At 40.0% G+C, this 25,636-nt stretch overlaps 1 pseudogene; it reads left to right on the forward strand.

Annotated features, from left to right (window-relative positions):
• The window catches only part of LOC139727812 (zinc finger homeobox protein 3-like), a 244,515-nt pseudogene that overhangs the window by 34,441 nt on the left and 184,438 nt on the right, over positions 1-25,636 (forward strand).

Below are 25,636 nucleotides of genomic sequence, written 5' to 3' on the forward strand. Positions count from 1 at the left end.
CGAAAGATACATCAGCATTTTTGCCCAAAAATCATATGAAGGATGATACATACATCCATATTAGATATATGTGTGTGACGTTTCAAGGGATTTGGTGTTGAAATATTAAAGGGAGATACGACGAGGTGAACTTTCGAGATTTTTCTGCCCTTCCCTCCGTACAGTGCTTCGATGACCGTTACAAATTCAAAAGCTTTGGCCTCTTATCAGTGAGTTAATTGCATCGTATCGCCGGGTATGAACTCGGTAGTATGGGCCCTGATTTAGTATCTAGCTTTAGTGCTTCCCAAAAGTCTTTCTGAGATGTAGAGCTACTTGAATCAAATCTGTGTGATACGAAAGAAGCTGGGTGAATAAAATGAAGATTGTTCCTGGAATAGTCCAAAGATGTCCACGTTTGTCCCTGAGAGGCCTAAGTTTGAGAATGAACACCGCTGAGAAACTGTCATCTTGGTTTCACATGACAAAGCAACAGGGTGATTGTGATCAAACTTGGTTGGATTTGTGGGAGTTTTGCCAGTGATTCTGGTAGCAGGAATACTGAGCAGCAAAATGGCCAGCCAATCTGTTTATGTGGAAAAATATGGTGGTGACACATTCACCTTTTCACTTCATTCGTGAAGTTGCTGCCTCATTGAGGTAACATGATATATTTGCGGCATGAAAATTTTATAGTATGATATAATATGTAATAGATAATATATGATAGATAGTCTATGATATGTAATAGAAGTAATCGTTAATATAATATGTAATATATTATATTGAGTCTAAGTAATCTGCTGTATCATGAAGAAAAAAAAATCTCATTCCTCATAGTAGTGCAACCACATAAAAGTGTTGAACACCAGCCCCACTAGTGTCTTCCATTAGAGTTGATGTGTTGTCAGTACCATAATCATGATTGTTCAGTTCTGGTCTCATTTCGTGGAGGATTTCAGCCAGTTGTCCAGTGTCGCGCATCCTCGCAGTTAGACCTTTTATTCATTAATTCCAATTTCATTACCATCCATCAATCAACACTCATCAGATCTTGGCGCAGAATATCTAGTGATGATCTAGAAAACACGTGAAAAAAAAAAAGTGACAGAAAGTGCGGTCTGAGAGAATAGGTGAGAGCAATTAAAAACCGGAGAGAGCGTGAGATTGATATGACTATGTAGATTAACAGCGCATGAAATATTAGAAGGCTGCATATTTCTGAAAGCCTGAAGACTGGAAATTTGCATCAGAACTGGCAAGCATTTTTTTTTTCTCTCACCATTTCACAATTTGAATAATACCAATTAACTCTGCGGTTTTAATTTCCAGAGTAGTCAAGCTGTCATAAACTAGAAATCCACAGATGCAACACAAATTTTTTTTTTAATGGAACCTTCCGTTATCGTACAGGCCAATACCAAGATGAAAGACTAAATATATGCAGCAGTGCCTTTATAGTCTGTGAGAAAGAAAGAGAGAGAGAGAGAGAGAGAGAGAGAGAGAGAGAGAGACAGACAGACAGACAGACAGACAGAAAAGAGTAGGAGAGAGATGTGGTGTGAAACTTTGAAGGTTTACAATACTCAAAAGCAGGCATAGCGTCGTGTGCCCGGAAGAACGGCGCAAATGCAAGCTATTCAAGGAAGGTGTGCTTGGAAGAATGCCTTATATACTTACGGGCCTTGCCAGCATTTGCATCGTTCTGCCTGGCGCACCTTTCATGAATCGTATGTGCTCTGGTCTTTATTTCTGAGACTTGAAGATATCATGATTAGGATATAATGCCAGAATTTAGACTAGGGTGGTCCACAACTTGAAATTTTAGCATGTTGCAAGCTTAGAATGTAAGAATATTGCAGAACTTGTATGCATGCAGAGCACACATCATGAGCACATAGTACGCTATACTTCGCAGCTCATCTCTCTTTGTGCTGGTTACGTTCAATGTTCTCTCTCATGTTTTGCACACAAATATCTAAGTGCCAGGTAGTGTGATGTTTTGCTAGTTGTGCATGCGTTTTTCACAAGTTTAAATACATTTCATTTTGAGTGTGTTGCAAATTCTTGAGGATGTTGCATAGCATGTTGCTGGCTTTTGAAGATGTTGCACAAGAGTTGAGCATGTTGCACAAGAATTTGAGCATGTTGCAGCGGCATGTTCAAATGCCTCTTGGACTACCCTGATTTAGGCTGTAAGTAGATCAAACAGGGCTGTGAATGATGATATGTAATAGGTATATCACATTCATTTATCAGATAAACATGGTGGTTAATTCATATTTGGCAGTATCTATACAGTGTACTACATATATGGCATTGTTGTAACTGTGACTGTCAAGTGCAAATGACATGTTGCATGTTTCACACCCGGTTCAATTATGAGTACAGTACACATCATATATCTCAGGGAGTTTGTATTCTCACTTAAATTTCGGGAGTCAGGTGCTATTCACAAATTTAACAACATGCAAAAATATTAACTCTGATCCCAGCATAAATGCAACATGCAGGCATGCATTTTTCCCTTTATTACTGTACTCCATATAACCATGAATTCAACCACTTGCGAAATTGTTGGGAAATCCCAATTCACAACAAATTAAACTCGCTAAATGTATACCGTATAGGCCTACAGTAAGTGCTGTACCACATGCACTGTCTAGCGAAATGGGACTTGGGACAGTTTTGGTCGTGTTTAGATTTGAGATCAAGAACCACAGAGGCAGATTGAAAATGAGTTACATTTCTTGTCGGGAGAAAAATTGTCAATATCCCGCCTTTGAGGTGGTATACAATGTACAGCACATTGGTGTTGCGGGAGGCAATATTTTTGTGAGTTGCTTGCTATGCGAATATCAGCTAACTCACAATTTTGTGAAAATAAAATCACTTTGAAGTATTCTGCATGTAATATATACAGTATATGAAGTGATCATTTTTTTTCGGGGGGGGGGGGGGGGTTATAGTGTAGCACTAAAAAGTGAACGATGCCAGCGGCAGTCTGTTGACAGGTATGAATAAATGTATTTTGTAGGGAAAACTTAGAGGATGAAGCATAAGGTGGGGGGGGGGGTGGGGGATGGGAAATTAATCACACACTTTAAAAAATTGTGATTGTGCATTGAAGACTGACTCATTCTGTGCTTTATTGTAGAACATCTTGGTGAGTAATGTGTCAAGGTGTTTGTCTGTTCCAGTCACATTGAAGACTTTGTGTATATCAGTGATACAGGGCAATATCACAAAGGTTCTTCTCCATTTGTTGTCACTGTGACGTGTGTAATCATTTGTGCCGTGACGAGAGAAAACGGACCTTAGGGTATAAAATAATGAAAATGAGTTTTCACTGCCACATTGTTGAATGAACTCTGACGTATTAAAACATGCAAACATTTTTCTGAAATTTCACTTCTTATTGCCCCAATTATAACATTTAGAAAAGCATGTTTTGTCCAAATCCTGCTAATTTTTTATGCGTCTATGCATGTCATGCCGCTAGCTAGCTGATCTTATTTTGCGCGTATTGCTTTGTCAAACTTCTGTGCTGTTTTCTGACGTTTGTGCGCGAAAGCGCTTAGGGCCCTTTTCTCACGTCACGGCCCATTTGTAATGCAGTGGCTGTAATCATGTATTATAGAATGGTGTGCAATACTAATATTTTCCATGGCAAAGATTATGAAATAAGATAATTAATTTCATTGAAGTCAAGTCACATTCAATGTATGTGCTAATTTCATCTAGAATTTTTATGATTGTATACTTGAAATGGAACTCTGTAGCATTGCGAGATTTGATTGTCAAATATTTCAAAGTAAATGTAATGCAATAAGTGAAGAAAAAAAAAACTACCAAAGGAAAGAAATTGATATCCGAGAATTAATGTCATATTGATTGGTAGAATGTAATATTCTTTATTTGATAGGCATCATTGAAAATATTGGTCTCATGTTTTGATTGCCATCTTAAAAAAGCTAAATCATCACACATTGCTTCAATAACTAGTGTTCTTTGAAGACGTTTTCATATTACAGCTGCTGTAAGATTGGTTTACAGTGAAACTGTTCATGAGTGGGCTGTAATGGTTTTAAATGAAGGCTAGCAGGCTCTTTTATATCAACTTTCTGATTTTTTTGTTACTCTCTTTCCCCTCAAATCCACCACTCGTTAAGAGAAATGATTTTGTTTGAAATTGTCTTACTCTGTAATTTCCTGTCCTCCACTCTGGGGAGAGTGCCTTAAGAAAAGAAGCAAAGTGGTTTGCCTGCAATTAAGCAGAAAATTTCCCAATTCCGTAATAATTAGCAATCAAAATCTCATTTATCGCGCCATGTTTGGGCGCGACAAGCCAGGAGACAATCGAGGGGCCGGGTAACGACGATGCCGCGGTGATCGCAGAAGGAAATGACGGCAGAAACCGCCATCTTTCTGTATACAATTGGTCTTAATCAATCGACGAGATTTGAATGGAAATGAAACGGAATCGCCCCTTAAGGCCAATCAAGGCTGCAACATGGCCGAGGAGCCTATTCTAACTTGGGATTAGTCTCTCTGCTCCAGACCCTCTCCTGACATTTAAATGTCCCAGGTACCTACCGTCGGCTGCTAATGAGAGTCTATAAACGATGCGCCTGACTGCTTGATACCTCGACTCTTAGTTGCTATTCAACAGGTCGTACTGTTGACCAGAACGTATTTTGTGTGCAGAAAATTGTCTCGATGACAGTAACTCATAGGCTTGGTATTTACACCATGACCATCTTGGAAGGAGACCATTTTCCAGAGGAAGAAAGTACAAAAAAGAGAGAGAAAGGGGAGTGGGAGATTGGAGAGACAAGAATTGGAGAAGATGAGTAGAGATGAACAGTTTGACCAACTCTCCTCTCCTCTTTGGGAAGTAGGCCTTACTAATGGCCTGGTAATCCACTGCACTTTTGGAGGGGTTCATATATAGCTGCTATAATGAAATCGGCTTGGAAATGAATTAAATGATGCAAGAGAACCTGACGATCAATCAATTTACATTTTATGCAGATTTTTTTTCTCCCCTCTGCTGCGCACTCTCTTCCTTCCCCCTTGTTCTGGCCTTGGAATTGACTGGCTTGTTAAAATGGAGGCCAGAGAAAAAAACAAAGCGCTTTCCATTACTAGATGTAATTTACAAGAGCTGCTTATCCCAGCGAGAGTTGAGCTCATCGACTGATGGGTGGAATGAATATTTATAATGTTTCCCCTGCATGCATAATCATGGGTTTACCCATTAGGAAATGCTGTTAAATGAATTGATTTTCAAATCACTTCTCACAAGTCTTCCTTTCGGAGAGTGCTGTTGATGGTGAAAAAGCATGGGAGTGATTTAAACTGGACAGTGACTTAAAGCTGACTTGACGTCTTGGCAAAAAACAAAGACAAGACAAAACAAAACAAAACAAGAAGATGATTTCAAATTCTCTGCCTATACCGTTCCAACCACCCACCCCCAGAAAAGAAAAAATGATAAAAACTGAGAAATTTTGATACACAAGAGATTTCTTGATGGTGCCAACATCTGAGTAAGACTCAACAACATTTACGTGATGATGTGTGACCTGTTGCTTTTTGCACTGGCTAGACTTAACCCCCTAGATGTCAAGGCAGATGTGTCTTGCAGTATGTACTATGATGGCATTTAGCTGGCATCGTATGAGTTAAGGTAAGGGAAAAAAAAATGAGTGTCAGTCTTGGATGTGTTTAGTCACAAGCATCCTAGCGAGTTCTCTCTCATCCCTCCCCGCCATGGAAACTAATTAGCACCGTGACTAGATAGCTGAGATGCTAGCAATGTGCCATCACTCCATTCTATTTTGGGGGGACGGGTAAATCTTGGGGTAAGCCCCTCCATATCTGGGTTCATTCATCTCCCCCCCCCCCCTCCATGTCACAAAGGCAAGCTTGATTATGGAGCTGCCAAACAGATAAACTCTGTTATAATTCCATGTTGAATGAAGTGTGATATTTCGTTGCAGATGATTTATTTTCCAGAAAGGGCAGGGGTGAGAAGAAAAAATGGAAGGAGTTGAAGATGAGCAGGAAGGGATTAGTCTCTGGTTGATAAGAAGATTTTAAGTGGTGCTGATATCTTTCCTCTACTCATCGTAATGAACATGGATGACTTTGTTCTGAATTCAACACGAGATTCGCATGACACAAACACACTGATGAATTTGATTTACTCTTGTGATATGATATGACCAGTGAATGCTCACCTGTGGCGTTTTGTGAGGAAGAAGAGAAATAGTAAGTGATATCAGAAATGCAGGAAAAGGAGCAAAAGAAGACAAGTATGACAGAACAAAAAAAAAAAAATCCCCAGGGTAGCAGACATGACAGGACATAATTTGCCTATGCCTGTGATACAACAGTTAGTGTGCTTTGCAAGGTAAGAGCCAAGACTTGGCAGGAAGAACACCATGTCCTGATATTATACTCAAACGGCTTCTGTCCGTTCATTTGTTGCAGCATTTTTCCATGAAGGATGCACAACGCGATTCATGAGTCTGATTAATCTGAACTTTTCACCAGCATGTATTCCGTCTCCTGCGATTGTGGCGTCAATCAATATGTGCGCTTTAATTGAGCCAGGCACTTCAGTTATTTTATACTGCCAACCTCAGCTCATTTAATGCAGGTGAAAGTTTCGAATATTGCGGTAGGTAAATTGGCGATCAATGCCCAACTTTGGCTTTTGTTGACGCTGGGATGAAAAGACGTTCAAGCTCTTCCGTCATCCACGCTACTTCCCATTGTTTCGGTCGACTGTGGGCCCCCCGTGTCTTGGAGCTAGGGTGTGATGAGGTCAGGGAAGGCGAAGTATGCTGGATTAATACAGGAAATGAAGCAGTTTGATAGTGAAGTGAGAGACAAAAGAAATCAATGCAACATTTCTTCCTTTTCAAACCATGTTGGAGTTATGTGGGAAGGTGCCTCTTTTCTCTCGCATGTTTGCTAGATCTGAGTCTCCCACGACCCCTCCCCCTCCCTTAACGTGTCTGCTCTGCTTTTGAGAAGTTGAATCAGCAGTAATTATCGTATTCGATGTGGAGAAGGAGCATGTAGTGGAGGTAATAAGCTGTCAGCCGATGGAGGTGAAGGTGAACCATCCACCTGTCACCGTATCCTCTGTCAAGCCTGATTCTCAGGAAATTAATGAGACAGAAAAATGGAGAGACATGTGGTGATGCCAGGAACAAAAACACAGTAGTCACCATGAGAGCTAGCTTCACATTGCCCCCAGAAGAATGGTTTGGGATGGGTGGGTGGGGGGGGGGGGGGGGATTTTGAGCATTAATTTTGTTAGTGTTTGTGTGTAGGGTTGCCTTGCTCTTGTGCTCTCTCATCGTCATCGTAGCTAGGTTTCATCATTTCCTGGATTGAATATCACCGATGTGTCATATTTTTTTCCGTCTGCCACTGTGGTTCCTCTCACCCAGGAATGCCCTAGCACACTTTCTGGGCAGTGCCTAAGTGTTGTCGTTAATTCTTTTGGATAGGTAGCTCCTGCTTCAAGTTGCGCTCGTACGGGAATGAGAATGTGCTCCCATGCTTGGGATAAGCCCAATTACTTAGCTCTGAAATCCTGCTCACTTTAATGCAAGGAAATTAGTATGTTGGCATGTTTCCCTGGTCACTTTTAGCAATAAACAAGGGGGCTTGTGTTTTATGGTGTCAAAGTTGACTGGCGGAGGATAACCAAATTTTTCCTGCTTCCTGCCGATCTAGACCTACACTATTACAATTAACAAATCAGCCGACTTCATCTTAGGCAAATGCCAGCAGACATAGTACACTTTAAGCTATAGATCTCTAATTTGCGAACAAATGTGTGATTGCTAAGGTGAATCTGATCATGTAGAGCCAGAGCATACTTGTCTGAAAATACATTTTTTTTTTCAAATTGAAGAACAATCCCTGTAAAGTGAAAATGTTTATATGAGTATGAAACATGAAAACGAAGGGAAAAGAGAGAAAACAGATGAGGAAGGCTGTGCAGTTGTCTGTGAGGAGAATTGTGTTAGCTAAAATAATCAAGATGGTGGCTGTGTCCTGGTATCCTGGCCAAGGTGAGGCCACTTTAGGAGTGAGCTGGCAGAAGCAGCTGTGAAAATTTGACAGAAGACGGAGGTAGATCCAACCCACCCCCTGCAAATCTAGATGACTTGAACTAGAGAAGATTGTGTTCATTAGGCAGAGGATGTGCTAGGGATAAGGAAATGTAAGTGCTAGTAATGCCTTATAGTATGGGTAATCTACGAGGGGTAGCAAGTTGCAAACATCCCCCTGCCCCCCCCCCCCCCATTACCTCTGCTGTCTCCCTTGCTGCCCCTCCTTAATATCTGGATCTTGTTTAGTTCTCATTAAGTAAAATAACACAGCTCTGAAATAAAAGTAAGATCAGCTAAGACCTGCAGATTTGTCCTGTCAATAAGCTGTATTTGTTGAATCTGTGCAGTCAAGTTATTTCTCTCCCCTACGTGTGTCTTGCTACTTGTCACTCTTCCTCTGGTTGTATTTCTCTCCTCCAAAATTCACTGATCTCTTAGCATTTGACGTAGTTTTGTTAGCTCAGCTACCCTTTTTACTATCTCTCTTTTACCATATATCATCCTTTTTCTCCTCTTGGATACCATATTTTGTTCATATTCCCCTGTGTACTCCCCCCCCCCCCCATCTTTGATCTGTGCAATCTTCATTTACATTCTTCGTCTCCACCCCTTTTTTATATCTCTTCTCAGGAATATATAAACGTTCATTTCATTATCAAGTGAAAGCATAGTCGATAGTTGTCGTCAATGGAAATGTAGAATTTTAATAAACCTTACAGCGCCGTGCCCACTGCCTTGCCAACTGCTTGAAAACTGAGGTTGTTAGGAGGGAGTAACTTGATCATCACTTAAGTGCAGCTTACACGCAACAGTGCGAGAAGTGTACGGTGACTCATTACAGGGTAAAAATTAACGGGCTTTGGGGTCAGTACGAGAACAGGGTTTAGGAGGTGGAGATTTCACTGAAGCCCCTGCATCATCTTCTTAGCAAAGTAGGCTACAGCTTGAGGACTGAGAGAAAGATTTGAGATGGTGAAGCTTAATAAAAGGAAAGACTAACCGTTTGAGCAAGATTTTGTTATTAGGTCAGGGTGCATTGTGTGATAGGCAAGATGTTTGACCTCTGTAATCAGAGAGCAGCCTTATGTGTGCAATATGGAAGCCATGTTCAAAGGCAGGAAGAAGAAATATGAGTAATACGCTTGTTCTAAGAAGGGGGCCTTGCATACTAGCATGCCGAGAGTAATTAGTCGGCCAAAGCTCTGCCCTGAAAAACTCATTAAATCAGAGTAAACAAGATATATGAGGTGCGTTATTGGACCAACAGGTTTTGTTATCGCTAGAAAGAGAGAAGATGATTGAGTGTGCATGTAGTGTGCCGTTAATGCAGCAGATATCAGCGTCAAGCGTTTTTCGCCCTTCCTGGGTCCTCCCCATCGGCCCACAATGAGTACTGATGAGGATAATGTAACTTAATGTGTATGAGGAGCGCCGTGCGCCGAGAATGTAGGTGAAGCAATCTAAATTGGTAGATTGATTAAGTTGTTTGTGGACTGCTCCCCCAATCGGAGGCGGCCCGACATGCCTCTGCGCAGCTCGGCTCTGCCGCGATTGTCATGGAGGGGGTTGGACGCTTGGCTTTCTCATCTAGCCTTATTCTAAAGCGTGATGGTTTGATCATCAAGTCTTCTGGAGGTTCGGTCTTCTCTCCCCCCCCCCCCCCCCCCTCGAGAGTAGTCTTATCTCTACGTACATTATGTGTAAAAAAGTTCTGTTTTGTGGTTTTTCTCATATCAAAGCACAGAAGGATAGCACAATTCTCATATTCATAGAAGCATATTGCGATGATTTAAGTAGCGTATTGTAACATGGACAGTCTTTTCTGACAAATGTGCCATTTATGTTTGACATTTTTCCATCATCCAGGCCATGTGGTGTATGGCTGTAAATTTGTGTAGTCTTAATACAGAACAGTTTAAATAGAAAATACAGGCTGAATTACTACAGTGTGTACTGATATTTGATTCAAGTGAATGAAGATCGTGCTTTTTGTTTCCTGTATGGGAATTTTGAGGGTGCGGATGATCAGATTTTGAGAGAATTGTGTCTGACTGGGCAGACTACAAGATATGCATGTTGTGTTTGGTGTGAGTGAGAGGAGAGTATGAGGCAGGGATTTCTGTGAGGGATGGATGGATGTCTTGATCTGCTGGTAGTGAGAGAGAGAGAAGAGAGCATGGTAAAGTCATGGATGCGGTGATGTGGTTAAAAGTGGGCCTGGTGATGTCCTTATTAAACACTCTGTGGTAGTAGGTAAACCTGACACACATTGCAGGTCTCCTCTTCCCCTTTCCTTTCCTGTCTTGTCGCTCAAAAACGAAAAGAAAAGAAAAGAAAACAAAATCTGTCCTGTGGTGATGTTGCACTGCTGTCTACATACACCACTTTCACCTGTCTGTGATACCTTGTGGGGTAAACTGATTAATTGGAAATGAGGGTAAAAAAAAGATTATTCAGTAATCAACTGACAGTTTTATCATGTTTAATAAAACATAGTTATGAATGATTTGAATTTTCTAGATATTATAGCAATTGTAGGTAAGAGTGCAGTTAATTTCTCTTCAAATTAAGCAATTAAGAAATTCATTTGCATTGGTGTCAGGGGTGTAGAAGGTTTTCTTTTCTATAGGAAATACAGAGGTAGATAAGAAAACTAATGGACTAGTCTAAATTGGTATGTACATCCTAAATCTAACAACATCTTTCATATCTTTTTTTTTTGTGAGGAGTTGAATAAAATGATACATACTCTTAGCTTTGGTTACATTCAGCTCTTCATTTGTTTTTTCCAAGAAATCTTCAAGAAGTAATTTCTTCCTTATTTCTGTTCCCTTGTAGAACAGTGCAGCCATGTAATTTGAGTAGTAAAAAGGATTGATTTTACCCAAGTATCCCATATTATGTTTGGATATTTAACAGAAAATTGGATATTTATATCATGATTGGCATTTTCTAACCTGTGAAATGTCATATTGCCACAATTGTGGGATAAGTTAACAACAATAACAAGAGCTGAACTAAAACCATCATGTTTTCTTCCCTTGTATATTTGTGAGCTCTTTATCTTATTCTACTTGCCATACATGCACGAGTGAGCACAACTTTCTTATTCTCTTTCTCTCTCTCTACACACACACATACACACATCCACGTTCATCTTTATTCATTCTTATATTTGTGTAAATTAAAGACTAGATGTAGGTGGACATAATAAAACATGCATTTATTCACTAATGCTGAACAGAGATACTTGGCCAGCATTTTGCACCTTTTCTAGGATGTGTCCACCAAGTAGTGATAGTAGCAGTTGTAGTTAACGTCTAGGTATATATGTATGTTGGTATACACACAAACACACACACACACATACACATATATACATACACATACACACACATACACGCATACATATATCTACATATATTTGTAATGGCAAATGATAAGATGGGGTGTTAAGTAGAGGAAACCCCTTGAAGATGGTCGGTGACCTGCCTCCATGTTGGATGTCCTCCTCCCCCATGTCCCTACCCCGAGCATGGATAAAGACGCGGGGCAGGCGACGTCTTGAAGATGCATCTTTATCTTGCATCTTCCTCGTTCTCGACGTCTTGCCTGCCGCTATTCTCATCTGTCACACCTTCTTGAGCATCCCCCGTCTTGCCTTGCCCTCCCGCCCGATTTATCCCGTCAACCCGAATTTGTCAGCACCCAAAGCGGCCCGTGAAAAAGTCACCCCTCAAAAAACCTGCCAAAATATTGCACTATGTTGAGGCAGTCATCTGGAAAATGTTCTCTTTGGTGTGTCTTGAAAGAGCCCCAAATCAACTCTGACTGCTCTTTACATCATTCCCATTTGTTCATTAATATCATTTGGACTGAAAACCTTTCTACTCGCTTCTCCATCTTCCTGAAGTTTCTAAGCTTTAATTGCTGCCTACTACTGAACCTTGTCTTAAAATTTGGACGTCTGATGACTTTAGACATTTGTGATTTGATGAAAATGACAATGATGTGTATTGCTGTATTATGAAATGCATAATTTTAGTTAGGGATAGAATAATATGCATATTTTTCACATTGGCTCTGATTTAGACATCACTACTCAATCCCAGGGGTAAAGATTCCTTGATGAACTTGTCCTTTGGCAGTGAATTTGCAGTCTGCAAATGTTGACAAGCAAACTGATTTCCCTGCTGTAGCGGTTAATGTCATGGTAAAGGTACAGTGTACGACTGCATGACAGGTCAAAAACAACATTATGATTTTACATCACTGTAAATTAGGTCTTCTAAGAACTAGAATTTGGATAGCACAATGTGGACTGAGTTGTCAAAAGAAATAACAGTATTTTGAATTCTAAAAGGATTGCAAGGTTGGTGGAAGTCCTTGTAGAAAGATGTCACTTTCTGTCTTTGGTTTATAATATTTTATAGTATATTTAGATATCAGCTAGACAGACCTTATTTCTACCATTTTAGCTTTGACATGATTTACCTATGTTGGTTGGTCTAGAATGCTTTGTTCCTTCAGTAAGAATACTGGTTTTAGCTCCTATACACACACACAACACCTGTAGATATTGAAGTGATAGAGTGTTTGATGCATTGTGGGTAAGACATATCTTACTCCGATGTCGACATGCTAGAGAAGATTAATGCAAACTTTACTGGAATATTTATCATATCAAGTTTTATTTGTTATTCTCCAGATTTGACAGTCTGCAGTCTCTAATTTTGGCTGTGAATATTGCCAGAAGTATTTGGCTGTTAAACTTAACATGAGCTTATTCAGGGTTCATTTCTTTTGATGCGCAAGACATGGGGTTCCATGTTTTATTTGATTTCTTGTAGCGTATAGAACTACAACATATTTTGTAGTAAACAAGGTAAAGGCACTTACGTGATGCAAGCTTTGTTTGTAGTATTTATCTAACTATTTCAATTAACTATAAGCCTCTGAAAGTATTTTTCCTTGATGTGCAAACATTTTTATTTTCTGAATGTGTAGACAATCTGTGGAAGGGTATATGCGATCTACAAACTCAACACCTGAATGTAAATAACAGGAGTCAAATGAAGGCTGCAAGCTTTAACTATGTCATCACCATCTGCATCCTCTCTGCATGCTGTGCTAGTGGCATTTTGAAGGGGGAGTTGCAGGAGGATTTAAGTCCAATTTTCCCGGCAGGGGGGCATTGATGAGTTTGCAGAAGGAAACATTAACATTCTTGGACATACAGGAGTCCAAGGACACTCTCACCCTGGCTGTCAAGTTGAAATGTGAAAGCCATTTTGGAGATCAAGACTGCACATGACAGGAGATTCTGTGGGAATATGTCATTCTATATCTTCCGACTTACAGATGATTGGCTGATGGTTTGGTGAAACAGGTGTACAGTATATTAATTAACCCCTCTCAGGAACAGCTTTTGAAAATGCCATTGACATTGTATATACCAAGGTTTCTAGTAGGAGTGAGAGTGTTAATGGAGGACTACAATGATGGGTCTGTTCTGGGTGCCTGGTTGGTGGTTGTATGAGATTTTGTGATATTCTCCGGTCTCCAGTCTTGGGCAGTTCTTCTGTTTTATGGTTGTGTTTCTATGTGGAAAAGGGGTGGAAATGCACCTTAGCAAACAGCAAAACAATTTTGAGATGTCTGTGATGGAAATTATGCTGACATAATAAAAGCCAAAGTTTTTTTTTCTTCATTTATATACAACACCTCTCAACCATGCTATGGCTACCAAAGTAGATTTTAATTCAGTATATGGTTATCATAAAGCAGTATTTAGTTCTTGGGTGTGATATGACAGGTATATAAGATATGGTATCATTCAGTATTTTTCTTTGTATCACTTTGCAGTAAGAATTAGGTAAATGTTCATCATACTAGATTTATTGTCCAGTAGCATTAGAACTTTTCCAGTTTATGATAGCTCAAGTAGAAGATGTCAACAATTTTGGTGCTGAGTAACATACCGTATGTAGCACATACATTTTGGTTCTATTTCCCAAAGTGGGGTACCCATGGGTAATTAATTGGCTATGGCAACCTGGTATTGAATGGAATAACTTCGATGCGTGCCATTTGAAACCCCAGCTATCCACAGATGAGCACCCAACATTGAAGAATAAAGTGTACTACTTGAAGGTACTGGTATAATGTTTGTGGCATAATATATCATCTCCATATGATCAGTAGTGTACGTGGTGTTGAAAATGTTTGAAAGACGCAGAAGATGAAAATGATTTTGAATGGTAGAAGGCTGTAAGAAGTTATTTGTATTCATGTCCTTGGTCTCAGACATCACTACCACCCTGTTACCACCACCATCTTGTTGCCATGGCGAACAACAACTGCAGCAATGAGATTATCACTGTCATCATCACCATCTTGGTAGATTCTAACATATTTACTTTAAGTCTTTAGATTGTCAATACACGCTGCAAAGTTAATGTTCAATGGAATGATTGAATGGATTTTTCGTTGCCAAGGTAACCGATTGTTGAGCAGGAAGATACCAACCTATGATGAGAACCAACCGTGATCACAGTTTGCTATACGTTGGGTTATCATGAATGACTTACAGACCTCATATATCTTGTAAGCTGTGTGCATAACTTCTAAGATTATGTGCCAAACTTAATAGCCAAAGAAGAGCCATTTTATACCATTGCTAGAAACATACAGCAGCATCATGAATTCATCTGATGTGAGAGGGTTTGTTGTTGGCTTATAATTTTCTGTAAAGTTCACATTTATTTTGTGAAAACAGGGCATTGAATGATATCATGGTTGATATAGAAAAAAAATGTTGAAAAAATGTTGAAATCCTAGAATATCATCTCCATAATATAATAAATAGTGCTATTCATTTTGTATATGAAATATATGAAGCTAACTTCCATTTGTGCACATGTCCTTTTGGTGCTACTGGCTGATAGTTTATTTTAGATTCATACAAAGTTGTAGCTTGTGCTATTTATGTTCATGATGTGTGGGCATGAGTATGCAATGATGATGTTTGTAGTTTGTATATAAATACTATGGTGATTCTGATACTAGTTATGATTACAAAAACCGTCATCATCATCACCATCACCATTATCAAATCAACTATGTCAATAATGAATTCAATCGATGGAAAGAGTGGTATTTTTTTTTTTTTGGGGGGGGGGGTGGGGGGTGGAAGGGCACGAGTATGTCATCTGTACAGCCAACTCACAGGTAGGACTTTGTAAGGTCAACCAGATGTCATGCCACCATTTTTTTTCCCACTGTGATTTCCAAAGTTTCAGTCTCACCATGGAGCTAAAATGGTCTCACAGATGTGTCATTCCAGGTAGTCAACACTGTCTGATCTTTTCCAAATTAATTTAACTATTTTTAGCTGCAGGAATGATTTGATCAAACTGGTCATCATTGACTTTGCAGATTGGAAATAATGACTGGGTTTGGGGAGAATCTTTGCCTTTTTTCATCCTTGTTATACAACCATGTAAGGAATGTGTGAGACAGACTAATAAGCTGGAGTTTGTGTGTTTGTGTCTGCAAACATTTTTTTTCTTGTTTCCCTTTGCATGCATGTTTTCCATGGATAATCTTTACATTTATGTCAAGCACATCAATATCAAGTGTCATGCATTCATCTCATTGAACAGCTTTACTTATTTGGACTTTCATGTGAATAGTCAGTACATTTAAATTTCCTATGATATGTTATATATATATGGCTGTAAATTATTAGAGTGGCTAGAGTTAAAGGACAAGTTCACCTTCATAAACATGTGGGTGGAGTGAATGCAGCAATATTAGTAGAACACATCAGTGAGAGTTTGAGAAAAATCGGACATTCGATTTAAAGTTATGAATTTTAAAGTTTCTGCTCAGTCAAGGCTGGATGAGAAGACTACTTATAGCTTGTGACGTCACATATGTACAACGATATAAAGAAAGAATAAAGAAAATTCAACATATTTTCACTTTTCTAGCATAACAAAAGAATGTTTGGCTTCTCTCTTTCAGAAGGCGGGGAATAATATTACCCCTTAACATAAGTCAGTAGCAAGTCGAAGAAATGTGTACTTTATTCAAAAAGTGAAGTTTGTGAAATTCTCTTTTTATTTTCTTTATATCGTTGTATGCATATGACATCATACACTGTAGTAGTCTTCTCATCCAGCAGTGACTGCGTAGTTACTTTAAAAATTCGTAACTTTTGAACGGATTGTCTGATTTTCCCCAAACTTTCACTGATGTGTTCTACTAATATAGTTGCCTTCACTCAATCCACATGTATATGAAGGTGGACTTGTCCTTTAAGTGATAGTTTCATGCACCCACTGCGTAAAATGGAACTGAAACCTTCCTTTCCAGTTATTATAATCTCTGAAAGGCTGATCACATATTATGCTTTGCTTTTCCTTGAAAACATAAAAACATGTTAATTACCAGAGACTGGTATGAGTATGCACAACTTAAACTTCACCGTGACATTGCATTTTAATCTAAGTTTTTCTACTTTCTAATCCTTACATTTATGACTGTCGATAATGTTCTGTTTCCAGATTTAGTTCATTCTCATACAGTCGTATGATACACCTCAGTCTCTGCTATCAGCGTGATCCCAACTAGTCCAAGGAACGCACACTCTTAACTCATAGAATGTTGGCAGATTATGCCTCTCATACAACCTCCATGTCGTACTTATTCCTTTTTGCATCTCAAGTGAAATTATTGTTGTCCTGTGATTAGGTGTACTGTAGCTAAGAGCCAGTAGAAACATTCCTTGCTATTATTCATGTGGAATAGCATGGCAGATGGTGTTATGATTTATGTGGAAATCAATACAAAGCTACCTAACGATTGTTTATTATACAGAAAAGTACAGATATTTTGGTTTAGCGCAGAATGTCACATAATGGTTTTCTTCTTGTTTCTGTTTGTTCTTTCACAGATGAACACATCTCAGGCACATCCTTTTTCTTTTTAAAGGTGAGTTGTCAGCTTAGCCCTCCCAAGGTGGGTAATATTGTGAAAACACTTGCTTATCGAAATTGGGGTGGTTGTAAATACTGGTAATCAATATTACGACATCACAAAAGGAATTAACAATGCCTCCCAATAGTTTCCCTGTAAACTGTTTCCCTTTAACTAGGCTGTGAATTTGAGCATTCTCTCCCTGTAAAGAGGGGCCTGCCTGATCTGACAATGAGCCTTTTGTCGCTGCGGTCTCACCCAAGACTGAGAGATACCCGAACCACAAGCTTACCCTCAAACCTCTGTGGTTCACCAAGTGACATATTACACCTCACATTCAGCACGCCCCATCCCCACATGTGATGCAATGTTATCTATGTGCATGTGTGTATATACCGGTATACATATATATATATATATTTGTATACATATATGTGCTTTGATGTACACAGATGACATATCACTTGAGATAGTGAGGTGTGCTGAAAGTGAGCTGTAATATTAAAAAAAAAAAATGTGTATATTAGAGTATACCGAGGCTTGACACTAACTTTTTCTTTTGGTGGCCCGACAATGAAATTGGGCCACCAAAACATATTTTTTCTCAAAAAATAGTTTCCCGATGTCTATTTCTGGTGGCATTGGGCCACTGGGCCACTTCTAATGATGATCCTTGTATATACACACACGTACACCCACACAAGGCTCTTTGGTGTTGGTGTACGTACACACATGTACACCCAAACAAGGCTCTTTGGTGTTGGTGTACATGCACACACACCCGCACAGGGCTCTTTGGTGTTGGTGTACATACACACATGTACACCCACACAAGGCTCTTTGGTGTTGGTGTACATACACACACATACGTATACCCACACAAGGCTCTCTGGTGTTGGACTAGGACATGTCAAAGTTGAGATGAAATCGTCCCCAGGTTTAGCAGTGGCTGTTGAAGCTGTGAGCCTGCTTCTGTTCCAGCTGCCTCCAGAGCTGCCTAAGTTGAGAGCCAGACTCCTCCAAACATTGACAAATGATTCATTATGCACTCATCGAGGTTTGAGTCCTTGGAAAACTAAAAGTCCTACAGAGAGAAGACCAAGGGAGATCTCAAGGGAAGAATGGAATCAGGAGCTGAGGAGATGGCTGAAAATCACATCCTCTTCATCAATGATTAACCCCTTGCTGTCCTCATCGCCAATCTTCTCCGCTCACCAATCCTCACTCCAATCGTTTGGAGAACTTGAACGTGTCCAGAGAATCATGGGATAATGTTGGCTATTATTGTGTAGTTGGACTGTGTGGTTAGCTCTGGATCTTGTCATCTTTGGTTAATTCAACACATTTTAACATCTTGGCAAATGCTTTCACACTGATAGAAGAATATGGTTAGAGAGTGCGCTCCAAAATAATAGAGGGGATGTAATGAATTGATGGTAATCAAGTGTGCATGAAATGGGTATTAGAGACAGAACATAATAGATGGAGTGGTGATAAAGAATGATTTGAAGCTACAGAGCTTGATATTAAAATGGTGAAAGAAATCTTCTGCTTAGAGATATGACCAAAGATAAGTCAGGTCTGTGCTGGACATTGGAAGAAAAAGAATAAAAACGTTTACATGTGTTCAAGTTTGGCAATTCCATGTATAGCAATACATTGTATGAGAAAGGGCATTAGAAATGTATACATTTTGGATAAGTGAGGGGAGAGAGAGAAGAGTGCAGGATGGAGGGATGAAAGATAGAGAAGGAGAGAGAGAAGGGGAAGAAGGAGGAGGAGGAGGGAGAAGAAGAGGGGGAGGAGAGGAGAGGGAGGTTGAGTGTAGAGGCTGTAAAATCCAGCAGTGAGTTTCACTGTCCTACGCACTCTGTGACCCGATGAGGACAAGCTGGCTGCAGCCAACCCGTGTCCTCAACTCCCTGCTAAACGCTTACCAGCCAGTCACACGTCCTTTACACAGGGAATGCGCATTTCCGAGGCGCTGCGACTAATTAGGAGGGGAAATGGAGTATTTGGACAAGAGGTGGGGGGGGGGGATGGGGAGGGGGGGGGGACGAAGGAGAGGAAACTGCCCGATGCAGAATGAGGAGGGAAGTCCGATGCATCATCAATTAATACCCATGTCTGATGTCTAATTGTTATCTGACATGTGTAGTAATGATTGAGTGAGAAGAGTTTGATTGGAGTGGTTGTTGAGCGGCTCCGCCGACCTGTTTGGGGGGGGGGGGGGGTGGAGAGCCGAGGCAGGATGCTTGGTGTTAGGACTGAATATTCGGTTGCTGGAGCATTCAAGCATTTATGTTGGAAAGTGCATGGCTATGTGGTTGAGCTGTGGAAATGTTAATTAAGGCACGGTGACGCAAGACTGCCCCTTCGATGCCGTGTTAGGAGAAATCTGGTGTTTGTTCTTAGACTGGATTAACTCATCTCCAGTCAAGTGTAGCGAGGTGGACTGTAGTAGCAGATGAAAATCTCTCCTGCCTTAAGAAGGAGGAGGAGGAGTATTAGATCGAGGTACAGGTTGGGAGAGATGATGTGGAGAGATCCCCTGAATTGTAATGGCTCTTATCAGACAGACAAAATACTTTACCTGTCACTCGCAGTAGTTGTATCAGCGCCACGTAGCAGAAGATTTTGCTCAAGTTCGTTAGCGAAATTATCGTCGCTTGGCCTCAGTCGGGGGCATTACGATGACGAGTCCCGAGAGGGGGGGGGGGAAAGATTTGATGGGGGGAAAAAATTATGGGGGGGGGGAAGAAAACAGAAAGAAAATACTGGAGTGGCAGCACACTGCAAATTGGTCATATACGTGATGCTATTGATTTTTCAGTTTTACTGAAAGTTATTGATTTTCCAGTTAATTAGAGGAACGTGGAAATGAAATTCTGCCCTGGCCATTCCTTTCAATGGCCAGGCCATCCTGGAGTGACATTCTCCCCTCTCTGAGACCGGTCCACATTCCTCTCTCCCCCTTCTCCCTCTCCTCCTCCTCCTCCTTCCTCTGCACTCCTTGAGTGAGCTCACTTCCTGTTCCTAACAGCTCATACATTCTCCCCAGTGTGACATCAAGACTTTAGCTGTTTACACCGGCCACCGTGCCTGCCTCTTATTGAAAATAAAAATCCACATGCCGAGAAGAATGAGCCACGGAGAGGTGAGGAAGAGTGCGGGAGAGTGAGGGAGTTAATGAGTGTAGCTAGGTCCAAGGGAGATAGCATGTGGAGTAGCTTGCAGACAAATAGTCCAGGCAAGTAGATTATTGACAGATACCCAGTTTCTTGCCTTTTGCTAGGGAAAATCTTTATTTTTCCCCCCAACTTCTCTACAGCGCTCAGCCCCGTTGCCTTTTCTTAACATAATTCTAAGAGTTGTGGGGAAAACAAGCACAAGCTGACTGGTGGTAGGAAAGCGACCATGAAGCTGTCTCTTTGTTCGTTTGCTGGGGGAGTTATTAGCAGCCAATCAATACTTGGCTCTGCCCACAAGATGAGTTTCACCTGTCCTGATTTTCCTTCTCCCCCTCCTCCCGTCTCCTATCTTCCTTCGGCTTCTCCAGGTCTTACTCTCACAGTCCCTTCCTCTCCCTGACATCTTCTTCAAACTAATTAGTCGGAAGGGTAAGTTGGGGTAGACGGAGAAAGATGGAGAAATGAAGAGAGAGATGGAGAGAGTAGGGGCAGGGAGGGGGGAGAGGGGCAGACAGATTCACGCACAGAGATAGAAGTAGACATGAACTTGGAGATATGGAGATGGATTCAGAGAGATGGGGAGGGGTGGGGGGAGGGTAAGAGAGAGAGAGGAGGAATGAAGATGAGGCAGAGGAGAGAAAACTGTATCCACAGACCTAGTTAGATTCACCTGTTCTCTCTCTTTTTACCCGCCTCTCATGGCATCCCCTCCTCTGTTGTCCACCCTTGGCTGAACTGAACAGCAACCTTCAGATAGGCTTTCTTGCTTTCTTCATCAACCTCCTTTCCTGGTAATGCTGATTAGCCTTTTCATCCCTGTGTTTGTATTCAGCACTTTGTCGAGGCTTTTCCCTTACATTTTTCTGCGCCTAATCACCTTGAGAATTGTGCTTTTAGATTTATAAATGTATTTATTTGGGTGCTGTGATGCGGTAATGCAATTCTTATTCTGTTGTTGCTCTCTCAGTTTGCAATATTTCTTTAATAAACAGGAATGCATGCAAGTTACACTAAATCACTGTCCATATTTCTTTTGCAAATCCACTTGTGTTTTCAAAGCCGTAGATCAAGGAGCTGCTATATATTGTACAGACATTGTTTGATCTTCCTCTGCAAAATTATCATGCTGTCAAAATTCTCAGAGCATTCATTCATCATAACCTCCAGTCTACATGACCTGCTTTTTGTTTAGTACTTGTACATCTTAATGGGAGGAAGGAGCTCATTTATGAAGATTCATGGTCATGCTTGAATTTGTTCTTTGTTGATGGTTGTAGGATTGAACAATGGAGTAAGAAATAGTTTAGTGCTTACTGTCAAACATCAATTACCAAACAGTGTCTAGAAAAAACTCTGAAATGATGCATTTGTTGCTTCTTTCAAGGTGATTACTTATCAGTTAGTGATTACACTGATGTGTGAAGGAATGCTTATTAATTTTGTAACAACTCTTTGGAGTAAAGATGCATGAGGCTTTAAACTTCTCACTTGAAAATGTCATTTTAGAGTGCTGCTTATTCCACACAAAATTATTTAATACCTCTGATTTTACGCGTTTAAAATCAACTGGCATTACTGCCATAGATAGCATAAGACAAGAATTCAAAAACTATCTTACCCCTTGTGCTTTCACAGAATAAGTCTCTCTCTCCATTTAATTCATCTCCTTCCCAAAACTATTGAAATATAGATTAATGAACGGGGGATGACAGAGAAGAAGTATAGAGTCGGAAGGAAAAAATCAAAATGAGAGAGATGAGAATGGGAAGGAAAGTGAAAAAAAAAAAAGAATTAAACAGAAGGTGACTTAAGTGTGAAAGAAATAGAGGGAAAGATTGAAAAGAAATAAAAACTGGGAGATGAAATTTGAAAATGAAGAGTAATCAGAAGATGGCAAAACGACCGAAAATATAAATCAGTCAACCCGTTGAGGACAAGTCCCGAGTATACTTGGGCACGTGTCTATGGGAAATGCGTGTTGTAGCAAAATCAGCCCATCCCTAATGGGTTATGAGAGGAAAAATATCAAAAGAAGAGAGATGGAGGGGAAGAATCAGAAAAAGAGAGAAACAAGGAAAAAATGGAGAAACTATGAGAAGAGAGGAATTTGAACAAATCAAGAAGAGAGATGGAGAGAGGGGAGTGACCAAGAACAGAATAGAAGAATGAAAAGAGGAAGGAGAGGCGTGAAGAGATGGGAATATGTGAGAAGATTGTAGGAAGACTAAAGGAGATAGTAAGAGAAGAAGAGGATGGAAAGAAGGATTGGAGAGAGAGAATGAAGGGACTGATGAAAGGAGAAAAAGGCAGAATGAAGTGAGAGAAGATCTTGATGGTGGATTTACATAACCATCAGGCCGCTAGGCGTAATGATGCTGCTCAGTTCCTCTCTAGCTCCCTGTATGACAAGTAGCTGAGGAAAGGGGGGGGGGGGGGTCGTCTTAGGCTCCCCCAGCTATGGGGGTACTCTGTCTGAAAAACGATATGTTTGCCTTCACCTTGCCTATCTCCCAGCATCCATATTGCATGGGGTGAACCATTGTTTTACTCTAGCCGGAGGTTTGCCGAGGAGAAATCTCTGGCCGGGGGTCGTGAATTACGTCCTCTCCCTGGGATCTCTTGCCCTACTCATCGTACGTTCATCACCTCGCATCCTCATTACCAATATGAAACTAATACTGCTGCAATCTTAAGATCCCCCCCCCCTCCGCATCAGGAAACTATATGACGCAATGAAACCTTCTTTTTTTTCTAACTGTTGCAAGGTTTGCTCTCCATTGCCTCACAAAAAAAAAAGAAAACCTGAGCGAGCTGCTCCAAGAGAAAGTAATTCATTGATTTATTCATAATAATGCAATTTTCTCGCATCTGCGTTGGAGCAGCTAATTCCTCGGGAGAGGGTAATATGAGATAGAGTGTCAATGTGATATGATGAATGCGCTGCTTCACATAATGTGATTAATCCCAGTTTTCCCCCATGCACACTGAGATAAAATAGATTATTCTTCTTTTTTTCCCTTTCCTCTACCTTTCCTGTCTTTCTCTATTCTCTGTTTCTCCCGAGTACACAATTGACAAAAATCTTTTCAGCATTCCCCCATGAAACAAGCTCATCTTCACACTTGAGTACATTCATATTAGGACTTCTTTCATAGCAGATTCATGCATCTTGTCTTTGGTTCAGGATTCTAGTAACTTCTGGCTAAGACAGCATATAATTATGCTTTGATATGTGCATTTAAGTATTTAAGGAGCTTTCTAGCAAGCTAAATAAATGAATGATTTCAGAATAAAGATAATGAAAATCTCTATTATCTATCTCTATATCTATATATTAATATAGCATGTATGTGTACATATTATGCACAAAATGCACATTTATACACAAATATTACTGGAAATATGTGAGCCTTTGTGAGATTTACGGATACTTCTACTTGGATATTTGCTAAAGACATGCTCCTGATCAATTGTTAGTAGATATTGAATATTATTATGTTGATAAGCTGATGTCCAGCATTACAAACTGCTGTCAACCATTTTAAGGGGCACAATATCACTTCTGTTTGTGAGCTATGTTGTTTGTTTGTTTCTTTTTTTTTTGGGGGGGGTGGGGATTCAAGATGACCATTCAAATGGACATGATCATGTTACAAAGTTGTGCAAAGCTGTCATTTTTACAGTTACGTGGTAATTTTAGTGTTTGTAGATATAGTGATGAGGACTTGTACTATTTAGTCAGATCTTGACTTGATAATAAATGAGTTGATAGCCTTGTAAACAGAACACCAAACCATCTGCTGAAGCACCCTTTATGTAACACCATGCACTTGCACCCAAATCAAAATGGCACCCAGTCAAACATAAACATAAATACCCTTGTCAACAATGATTTTCGCTAGCTTAAATCTGGCTATTAACAGGCTCACTGTGAATATATTGTAGAATACATTTTAGTATTTTAACACCCAAGGTCCAAGTCAATTGTCCAGTTCTTTTTACCATATATTCTATTGTTTGTTAGACACAATATTATTCATCACAGCTGCATCTGTAGATCTCAATGCACGGTGACTTGATCTTCCTTCAATTTCAGTCTTTGTCAGTCTTTTGAAGAAATTTATGGAAAGATTTGATATATAATATCAAATATTGACTTTCCACTTGGATTTTTCTCACTCCTTGTAAATTTCTACCTGTGTGGCGATCATTGAATAAGATGTGTGAGTGGAAATTTTCTCTCAGACTAGATTTCAATGAACTAAAGTTATTTTAAAACCAATGATGTGTATGTCGTAGAAATCATAAAAGTCTACCAACTCTTTTTCCACAGATTTCCTTGGGCATATGCCACAAATTTCATTTTGCCACATGATTTACAACACTTCAGATGAGATGGGTGATTCCGAACGTGTTAATATTTGATATGTTTTGTAGCTTAATGCAAAGGCGTGAGTAGGCTTGTAGTAGAAAGAAAGAAGAAATTAACGGAAAGTGAAAGTTGTGAAGTATTCATGCAGAAAAGGCAAATTTGAGCAAAATGTGCATGTAAATGAAACAAGCAAGTCAAAGTCTATACTAGTACTCTTCGAAGAAGAAGTTTGCTGCATTCTTGTAATGGGCAGTAGTTGAGAAGTCTAGGTGTAAAGTCAGATGATGCGTGTGCGTCACAGACACAGTCATCCTATAAGGGAATCAGAATGTTAATCTATCAAATGTGATTAGATAAAGAAGTCACCTAGAAATTAGGGAGATAACAGACAGAGATGCCAACACTTCCACCGAGGGCTCTTGTTTAAAAAAATCACTTCCAATGCATCAAGCTGAACTCTTTTCCCATTATTAATTAGGATTGCATTGCATCCACTGAATTTCCTTCTCTCTCTTTCTTCATTTTCTTTTGCCTCTTGATCAGGGAGAAAGTGCCACGGTGCAGCCTGGTGGATTATTAATAGGGCCCCACTTTTTGATGAGAAAATAGAAAATTAAGGGCCAACAATTGAATCAACCCCCTGTTATCACCCTTGCAATATTATATGCCTTTCAAACAATATACCACTCTAACACAGTGAGAAGTTTATGCATGGAAAAGGGAAAGAGGAAGACAGTGTGAGAAAGAAGGAGAGAGAAAGAGAGGGAGAGAGAAATATACTTCAACAAACAAACAGAACGATGCTCTGTTCATTTAGTTTTCTTTGGTGCTATTGATTTTTGGTGAAGTGTCTGGCGGGAATGTGAAATGTTCGTCCTCCAATTAACAAGTTTTGAAGCCATCTTCCTTGAAAGCGGGCCGGATGATTACAGGTCTGACTGTTATCTATTTATCTCCACAGCACATCGACC

Source organism: Diadema antillarum, unplaced genomic scaffold (genome assembly GCF_040938485.1).
Source record: "Diadema antillarum isolate AM-2024a unplaced genomic scaffold, OU_Dant_1.0 seq00000153_RagTag, whole genome shotgun sequence".
In the NCBI taxonomy this organism is placed as follows: Eukaryota; Metazoa; Echinodermata; class Echinoidea; order Diadematoida; family Diadematidae; genus Diadema; species Diadema antillarum.